This window comes from Octodon degus, unplaced genomic scaffold (genome assembly GCF_000260255.1).
Source record: "Octodon degus isolate 3935 unplaced genomic scaffold, OctDeg1.0 scaffold00124, whole genome shotgun sequence".
NCBI classification, from domain to species: Eukaryota; Metazoa; Chordata; class Mammalia; order Rodentia; family Octodontidae; genus Octodon; species Octodon degus.
Window position 1 is genome coordinate 6,224,034 of NW_004524700.1, and position 9,781 is coordinate 6,233,814.

The 9,781-nt window shown below is 37.3% G+C and overlaps 1 pseudogene; it reads right to left on the minus strand.

The window, feature by feature from the left end:
- Positions 1-9,029, minus strand: part of LOC101582503 — an 11,461-nt pseudogene extending 2,432 nt beyond the window's left edge.
- Between the last annotated feature and the right edge of the window lie 752 nt (positions 9,030-9,781).

Genomic DNA, 9,781 nt, shown 5'->3' on the forward strand with positions numbered 1-9,781 from the left:
CCCCTCCCTCCTTCTCTTCTCCCCCTCCCTCCCTCCCTCTCTTTCTGTCTCGTTCCACCCTGCTCCCCCTCCCTCCCTCCCTCTCTTTCTGTCTCGTTCCACCCTGCCTCTCTGTTTCCAGCATCCATGAGATGAACAGCTTTCCTGCATCACACACCCCCATCAGAGTCATGATGTTCTGCACCAGCACTGACCCAGAAACAGAGACACCAAACAGCCATGGACTGAAACCTGGGAAACCATGAACCATAATACTGCAAACATTTCCACCTTTTAAGGTTTTTTTCCACGCATTTCTGTCATAGCAATTGAAAGATAACAAACTATACTTTTTATTTTCAAATTAGATTGATTAGAAGTTTTTACAGTAGGAATAAGAGATAACCTCTATGTTTAGGACAGGGTTGTCATTTGATATTTACATTTTAGTATCTATACCAGGAAGATACAGACAGACAACTCTCCATTTAGAAAGCAGTGAAGGATAATGACAGAATTAATATTAATAGAGCCATTACATCTCCACAACACATTCTTATATTTAGATGAACTGTCCCTCTCTTCCTCTCTCTGGATTTTGGCAGTGATATTATTCTAACCTTTAAATCTCTATTTTAAGTTCTGAAAGCAATTTACCTCATCAGTTTAATATCAAAGATAAAACTGAAAAACTGATTTAAATATAATTTTCATTTCTTATTTCCTTCAAGATTTCAAACTTTTCCTTGTACCAGGCCCCCTACTGTTACATCACTTGGCATTTGAAAATTATTCATATACTACCACTTCCACACATACTGAAAAATAAGCAGGACTCACAAAATTCTGCCAGTTTGCTTCATAAGAAATAAGACAGATGGGGCTGAAGAGATAGCTCAGTAGCTTAAGTGCCTGCCAGGCCAGCACAAGGTCCTGAGTTCAATCCCTGGGACCACCCCTCCCCAAAAAAAGAAAGAAGGCAGAACAAAAATTGTATGATGAACTACATGACAAAAAGGGTTCTATTTGTTCAGGATCATGTACTTATATCACATACCTCACATGAACTCTACTAACAGAGAGGCATCTCAGAAAGAGAGAGAGAGAGAGAGAGAGAGAGAGAGAGAGAGAGAGACAGACAGACAGACAGACAGACAGACAGACAGACAGAGACAGAGACACAGAATATATAACCTTTGTGTGTGCATGTATGCATGAGTGTGTGTGTGTGTGTGTGTGTGTGTGTGTGTGTGTGTGTGTGTAATCAGGGATTGAACTCAAGACCATGCACATGTTAGTCTAATGTTGAGCTATTTCCCCATCCATGTGCAATCCTGTTTCAGCCTGTAGCTGAGACTACAGGTGTGAACCACCATCCCTGGCTTGATCTTTAACTTTTACATGAAGAGGGAAATGTAAGAAGAAATTAAGTTCGTGATTTAACATATGTATGTCTATGGCTCTGCTCTAGAGGTCTGTCTTTTTATGTCTAATTTAAGGAATGCAATTATCACTAGAAAACATACAACATTTATAGGAAGAAATTACCCCAAGTTTGACTAAAATCTCTTTCAAAACATGACTCAGAATTTCAAAATTTAATTACAGTATTTGAATGATTACATTTAGAGTTATTTTCATATTCTGTGATTTTTCACATAGGATGTGATGAGCAGACACAATGCCGAATTTTTTCTGTTGGAACAGAGAATAATCAAAGTGTGAGTTGATGACACTTTCTTGACTAGAATTTGCCACTGGCTCTTTAAATTGTTTTAAACTTAAACATCTACATATTCACTCAGATCTTTTCACAAAGTTACCTTTGAGCTGAACTACTTTCATTTGCAAGAGAGTGCACAGAGTTTATAATTTCAATTTAAGATCCAAGTCTGGGTACCATCCTGCAAATGATACAAACTTTTGAAGATTATTTGTTTCCAAGCTTGAAAGTTGGACACCTGCATTTAGTTGTTTAACTTACTTTAAGTTCAGACTCTTAACTTGCAAGCTAGTCATAGGATTCATCAAGATAATGGACAAAATAATATACCTTAAGCAATGGCTGATAAATAGATGACTGACTAAAGCCTCATAGCGATCAGTCCAAAGGAAAATTAGTCCTTTAACCTGTGCACTTTTAGTACTATAACCCAACTAGATAAGCTCATGACCCAATGTTAATATTATCTGCAACTTCAGTGACAGTATCTGAGATGAAATGAGATAACGAGTCTACACAACTCAGAGCTCGCCTTTAAAGGACTGTTTGGCATGAGTTCACTATGAATAGTCTCCAAAGGGTCTGAAAGTCATAGAAACCTAAATTGGTGGCCGAGACCACAGTAACAAGACCAACCAAACACTAGGTTTTATTCCAAATTTATCATCTCCTGCACAATACCTTTATTGTTTTATTGCTTGAATCCTGTAAACAACCTGAAATGCTAAGGGCTATTATCATCTCCATTTTCTAGGTAAGGAAGAATAAAGGTAGACCAAGTGAATGAATTTTTTCTTTGTAGTACTCCTACTAGTATACTTTGACTACTATATAAAAGAGTAGTTGAACTATAATTGTGGTTCTTGTTACTAAATGAACACCAAATGTAGGACTTCAGAACCTAAAATATTAACTTCCTAAACTTTATCCGTAGTTTATATTGAGAAATCTCAACATTATAAGACATTAAAAATTAGCACTATCTTGCCAAGTCATGGTGGTACATAGCCATAATCTCAGCATTCTAGGTGGCTGGGGCAGAAGGGTTGCAAGTTTAAATGCAGCCTGGGAAATATGGCAATTAGCTTGACCCAGTCTTGAAATGAAAAATAAAAAAGAGGACTGGAAATGTAACTAAGTGTGATTGCACTGGGTCCAAACCCCAGTAAAAAAAGAAAGGAGAAGTGAAGGGGAAGGGGAAAGAAGGGGAGGGGAGAAAGAAGAAGGAAGCCTGGGAGGGAGAGGGACCATCTCAATTCAAACAATTCCATTTTTGATGATGAGGGTCAGGAAAGTGGGACTCTGCTTGTCGATGTATGTTTAATAGTTTATTTCCATGGCTCACTGAACAATTACTTACCTCTTTCAACTGTGTTGAAAACATGAAGGCTATGCACAAATTTCTAAGCAAGAACTCAGAGATTCCATTTATCTTTAAGCTGTCTTAGTTTGTTTTTTTTTTTAATCACATCTAGAGCAAAAACATGAAGTGAAGAGAGTCTAAGGTAGAAAACATGGGAAATCCCTAGAAAAGGCAGATTCCTTGGCAACCACTAGGGTCACCTTCTGTCCCTCTCTCGGACAGAAGCTTTCTTTCCCTCAGTAAATAAATTCTGCTCTTAAAAAAATCACATCTAGTAGCTCTAAAACAATGTGTGCTTGGAAAAATTTAGAATTATCCAGATAACACATTGCACAAGCAAAAGTACATCTGAACCGTATTATTTTCTTTCCATTACCTGTCACTTAATTGTGATTTTTGTTTTAATTTCTTAGAATGGACAGAAATTGAACTGTCACTTCCCAGCCCTCAAGAAGAAATATCTTTAGGTCTAAAATATGTCATGGCTTTCATCTTTACTTGCAGGTTTTTGTCTTCTGAAAACACCTTCACCAAATACAGAAGATCATATTTCCTATGATGCATTAAACTGAGTCAGTAAATCTACTTCAGTAACTTGGGGAAAAATTATGCAGCATGTTGATCAAAAAGCATGAAGTGATGATCATTTCTTTAACAAGATTGATTGCCTAGCAGGATCTGAAGAAAAAAATGACAATAATCACAATTATGGCTGCATAAATGCTCTTCACATGCTGTCCTATATGTTTAGCAGTTCAAAATGAATCACAAAACATAGCTTGAAAGAAATATATTAGTTTAACAATATTTAGTGAGGATCTTCACTTTCAGGCTATTATAAATATGTTTTCTCTACTGTTGCACCTCTGAACATCTAAAATAAATGATACTTTTATGGTAAATCCACCTACTTAAAAAATCTAGTGATTTTTCACTTTAAACAACACAATGGATACAGTATACAACATCAAAATTGAAGATCCATGAAAAACCTGTAGGGATCATGTCAACTGAAAATCATATCAGATGGCCCAACCTAATTGTATAACCAGTTTGGCTGTTCATATTGAACTCACAGATTATCAATCAAAAATGTATTACTGGCATATTGCAATGAAAATTAACTGAACTGTTGAGACAGACTGTTGAATACGGAAGAACCAGTCAATTGTTAGTTAAAAGTCCAAATCTCCTGAGACGAGACTTGGAGAAATTATGAGAGGGAACTAAAAATTCTAAAACTGGGGGAAAATAGCACTTTCAATCACTTTCTTGTAGCCCTAAGACACTGGAACGAGACATTTCCCAGGCTATTCCATCAGTGTGATTCTCAAGGACTGCCACGGTTAGTCAGTAAGATTTATTAGATTTCCTGTGCTAAAGTGAACACAAATGAAATGTTAAAAATGAAATAAAAATTATATGAAACTTGTGTTGGACTTTGTGAGTCATCAGCAGTCACCAGTTTGTCATCGAGGAGAACTGAGCACTGACATGTCACAGGTAAGTTGGAGCCAATGAAAGATTCAGTAAAAGGTGTAATTTGTAACACATTGCACATACAGGCACCAAAGAAGAATTAGCTATTATCACAAGGATAAGAGAGAGAGTTTTGAAAGACTAAGTGGGTAAAGAAAGTTAAAAGAACTGAGAGTACAACTCTGTGGGAAAGCCCTCAGCATTAGGCCCTAGGTTCAAACCGCAGCACTACCATACAAAAAAAAAAAAAAAAAAAAAAGATTTAAAAACTGACATATTAAGAGGAAAATTTGAAGTTTGATAATTCTAAAAACACGATGTCATTCAATGTAGATATTTTAATTTTAATTGTTTTAATGTATTTAGTACAGGGTCCACAAGGTCTCACTACACAGATCAGACTCCTAGTTCTCCTCCTGTTTTCAGCCTCCCAAGCCCTAGGATTACAGGTGTGCACCACCAAGCCCAGTCTCAATTGCCTTCTCAGTTTGCCCCAGGGACAGAGCTGACACGGGACACCAGGGATCAAACCCCGGTCGCTGTGCCTGCCTAAGCAGGAGCTTTAATCTGCTGAGCAATCTGGCCAGCCCAATGTAGATACTTTTAGTACTCTTAGAAACTTCTGGTTCCCCCTAAAAATGATGTGAACAGTATATAACTTCTGTTACACCCAATCATCTATCAAATCCTGATACAGGGCAAAAAAAACTAGAAACAAATAGAATGAAAATTGCCCTCAACATAGTGAAGTCAAATATTTACTTTTCACTTAATTCATTTCTGTTGTGAGTTTTAGTAACCTCATTACTATCTCATTTTACCTGTGCTTGTCTCTCACTTCTTTTCATAGGATAGTTCTGTAAGGCACAGATATATTTTTCTTAAGCTGGTATTTTAAAATTCTGCAACAAAGTCTTGCCAAAGGATACACCAAACAGATATCGTTATTAATTTCCTTCTTCCATATTCTAATGTTAGTAGATTTATTTCTTTGTATGTTACTGAGGATGAAATCCTTTCACATGTTAATTGTTTGACAGGTTTCTGTATAAGTTTTCAAATATGCAATTAAGCATAACAGGAGAAGATGATCATATAGAAAGGCACATTACTGAAAACTATACTCTTATATTTAATATATTAAGGAGTTGAATTATCTCAAAACATTTTTATAGATCTGGTGAAAGTCTGAAAACAAACAGCTGAAATTACAGCCAGATAAACTTAAAATGCAGATTACCTCTAAACACAAGTAGGGGTTCCCACAATGCAGAATATACAGCTCTGGACAAACTAGATCTCACTAATAAGCACCAAAAGAAAACAAAAAGATAAAAAAACAGAAAAAAAGGAAAGTATAATAAGATGATTTCTGCCCTCATGCAATAATGTAAGTTTTCTATTCAAAGGAATCTTTGGAATAAAAGACAAGCAAATCAATTGGAACAAAACATCATACTATAGTCTGTAGCCAGACTGACTGCTAATCTAGAACATTCTTGCCTGCTGACCCAAAATGGAAATGGCATCTATACTTCTGTGGCTGTTTACTAATGACACGCCAATTCAGCCTCACGTGTTCGCAAAGAAATTCAAGAAATGGAGAAATGAACAGAATGACAGTGACTCAGAAGATAAATGGCCATCTGGTTCCTCTCTCAGTTCTATTTCTTAACTGGACCTCCTCTTCCTTGGAAAAGTACAGCTAATATGGATAATTCTTCCAAGCAGACTCAAGAAGGATGCCAAAATATATAAAAAATAAAGTAAGAGAACAGCAAATGTGTACAAAGATGCACTTAGGTATTATTAGAAATATAAGCCCATCTCATCAAAAGATAATATTTATCCAGAGAAACAAAATGTGCCTTCTCTGTAAGAGGAATAGAATAATGAGTGGAGAACATGTAAGCAGTCCCCAGAAATGATATCAGGCTGCGTGTAAGGTAATCTGTAACAGTCCCCCAAACAAGAAGTGTATGAAGAGACCTGGAAATAGTAGGAATTCTTGAAAACTAGAAGATAATAGATGAAATAAGAAACCATACCCTAAGGGGAGGCAGGCCACTCTGCTGAAAGACATCATGTCTGTGAAGAGGCTCAGATGCTTAGGGTGGGATATAGTGAGGCAGGAAACAGCCTGTAGCATCCAGCAGACTGGCTGGTTACCTGCACCAGGCTCCCTGGTTACCACCACCACCACTTCCACTTCCACCTCCACCACCCAGTGTGTGGTAAGCGTAGACCCTAGAGTACAAGAGGGATTGGGTAGTTTGGCCTGGCATGGCTGAGCAATGTCCCACAGGATTGGTGATGGTCAATAAGTCTAGGGAAGCCCCTGACCAAGAGATTAAAAAATTTCACCATATGGAGTAGGTTTCACTTTCCTCACTGAAATAAATCATTTTCAGCTCTGATTTGTTTTCAAGAGCTGAAACTGATTTATTTTTTAAAGAATTTATATCTTATCTTAGTTTACTCAGTAATAACAAAAGGTAAGGTAAAATTTAGATAAACAGTGAAGTTGTATATATAGTTATAGAATATTTATTGAAATTTATGTACATAAAATTTTGATTTAACAGATAGGTCAACCCAGTTTTAGGAAAGAATTTATGTTAATTTGGGTATTAAGATTAAAAGAATATATTATAAACATTCTAGAAAGTAATGATAATATTTTACTATCAAGTTTAAAATGGTCTACTAAGTGAAATTTGCCAGTTCTGTTTAGTAGATGTCAATGTAGGTCCAAAATGCCCATAATATATAAGAATCAAAGAACCAGACTTCTCTTAGAGAGGTTCACAAGGTTTCTTCACTCTAGAACTATACCCTTCTTCACTCTCCCAGCACATCCTGGTCCTGTCTGCTGTGAAAATGGTACTCTCCCAGTGAGAACAACCCCTCCACAGCCACATCCTCAAACAATCAAAGGCTCTAGGGGGCGGGGGTTGGTAGCTTCTGAAGTGAAAACTTTATTCACCCTGCTTGCCCGTGAATTTTACTATTCCAAATCCAACCCTATGCTGCTAAGTTCTGAGGGAGCCAGCTTTCTTCTTTTTTTTTTTTTTAATGTTTCCAAGTTTCTCTTTTCTTTCTTATTACACATCCATTGACTCTGTCATCTCACAGAACCAGCTTCATTATTTCATTCAACACAGTTATCTCCATCTGAAGAACAAGAACAATAGATATCGCTATTGTTTTCCGATACAGTCTAACTTCTGAGCTTGTTCCACTGACCTCTGCCAATCTCTGTGTCACCTGAAAATGAACCTTCCCAAACAGATGGTATTCATTTCTGCTTCCAGATGTTTCTCTTGGGTACTCTGTCTTCTTGTTTCCCACAGTAAATTGGTTTTAATAGTGTGACTATTGAACTCAAAATCTCAGACTGGAAAATGTGGAGAGAACTGTGCGTGTGTGTGGCAGAGCTTAGCGCTTGCCCGCAGAATCACAGGAGGCACGTGTGAAAACAGATGGGTCAACAGGGAGCAGCCCTGGGTGGGTGTGTGCCGGCTCTTCCTGAAGACTTACTCTAGGAAGTTCAGTGACTGAAGGCGGGAAAACGGAGGCTCAGAGCTAGCAAGAGACTATTTTGAGTGAAGAATGTTGTAGTTTCTTTTCCTAGTGCAGAGCTTCCACACACAAAGCTCTTTTTGTAAATATAAAAGACACACTCAGTCCCTCTAGCATTTCAGTGGGACCCATGTTAGGTTATTCCTTAAAACAAGCAGTTGCTAATCAAAGAACGAACTTTTCTTCTTTCTTATTTTCATGAAGCCACCATTTCCAGTATGTGCACACGTGTGTACACACACACACACACACACACACACACACACACACAGCCTATTTCTGCAGATAGGCATTTTGTATTGATATGGATGTTTCCATATAAAGCAAGTGAAAGCAATAGAACAGATATTCACTACCCTGTGTCATCTTCTCTTTATCTCATAGGTACAAATTTTAAGAACTTACCTTTCCTTGGAAAGAAAGTCAAGCTTGAAAAACAGCTCTGCAATTTGAGATGTATTTATTTTTTTATTTTTTTTTAAATTTTATTTATTTGTGTGTGTGTGTGCGTGTGTGTGTGTGTGTGTGTGTGTGTGGCCAGCTCAGCCCACCAGGGGGCGGGGCTGGCTGGCATGTGGTGCTGGGGGATTGAACCGTGGTCCCTGTGCTTTGCTAAGCTTGTTCTAAGTAGGTGCTTTAGACCACTGAGCCATCTCACCAGCCCTGCAATTTGAGATTTAATATGAGGCCATCTCTGCATTTCATGGAATCAGCTACTCTGGTAAACACTTTGATCCAAAAATTACACTTAAACTGAATTTTAAGAATATGACATACCAACAAAGTGTCAGTACAGAAGGTACCAACCCAGGCCCAGACAGTCAAGACCTGGTCATCGTCCGAAAGATCAGGATGGTGCAGGCAGCAGGCAGCACTATAGGGACGGTTCTGCTTCTTCAACATCTTGATTTTTCTGAGTGGTGCTCTCCTTCCTTTGTTATTGTTTGTTTCACTTCTACACAACTTTTCCAGAAACTGCAAATGCTGACACAAATTGCAGTTTCACTTCTCTCACAAAATATTCCTCGTAAAAAAATTCCAAAACTTATACATGTATGTGGATAAAAAAATTCTTTTCAGTATGCTTCTAAAGTTGAATGCATAAAATTAAGTATACTTTTGGGGAAGAATAAAATCCTTTGTGTGTATACAGTACCAGGATCTAAACCAGGGTTCCACACATGTCAGGCAAGAGTCTACTATTGAGTTACATGCTCAAATCCTGAAAATTTGAACTTCTAATCACATGTTATTTTGGCACTTCATGCAGCTAGTTTGGAAAAATGAGGAGGATACCTTTTATCATAAATCTTATTTTTGGTACCTATTGTAGCAAAGAGATAAAAACAAATTCATATATGAATTTACTAAAAGAAACAGAATTGCTCCAAATCCAACAACAGGACTAAATAAATAACCACTTGATTTGCTATCCATAGCAAAATGAAAACTTTTCATTAGCGAGTGTTGATTGTGACATATTTTAACAATAACCATTCTTGAGCCTGACTTAAAACAAAAAACATAAAAACAGCAAGTTATAAGACTAACCGAATACAATCCATATACATCAGCCTAAAGCTATGATACAGACAAAGTCCTTTTTCTGAATCCATGCACAGGCTGCATTATGCTGATTATGCTTATGTGCCCCA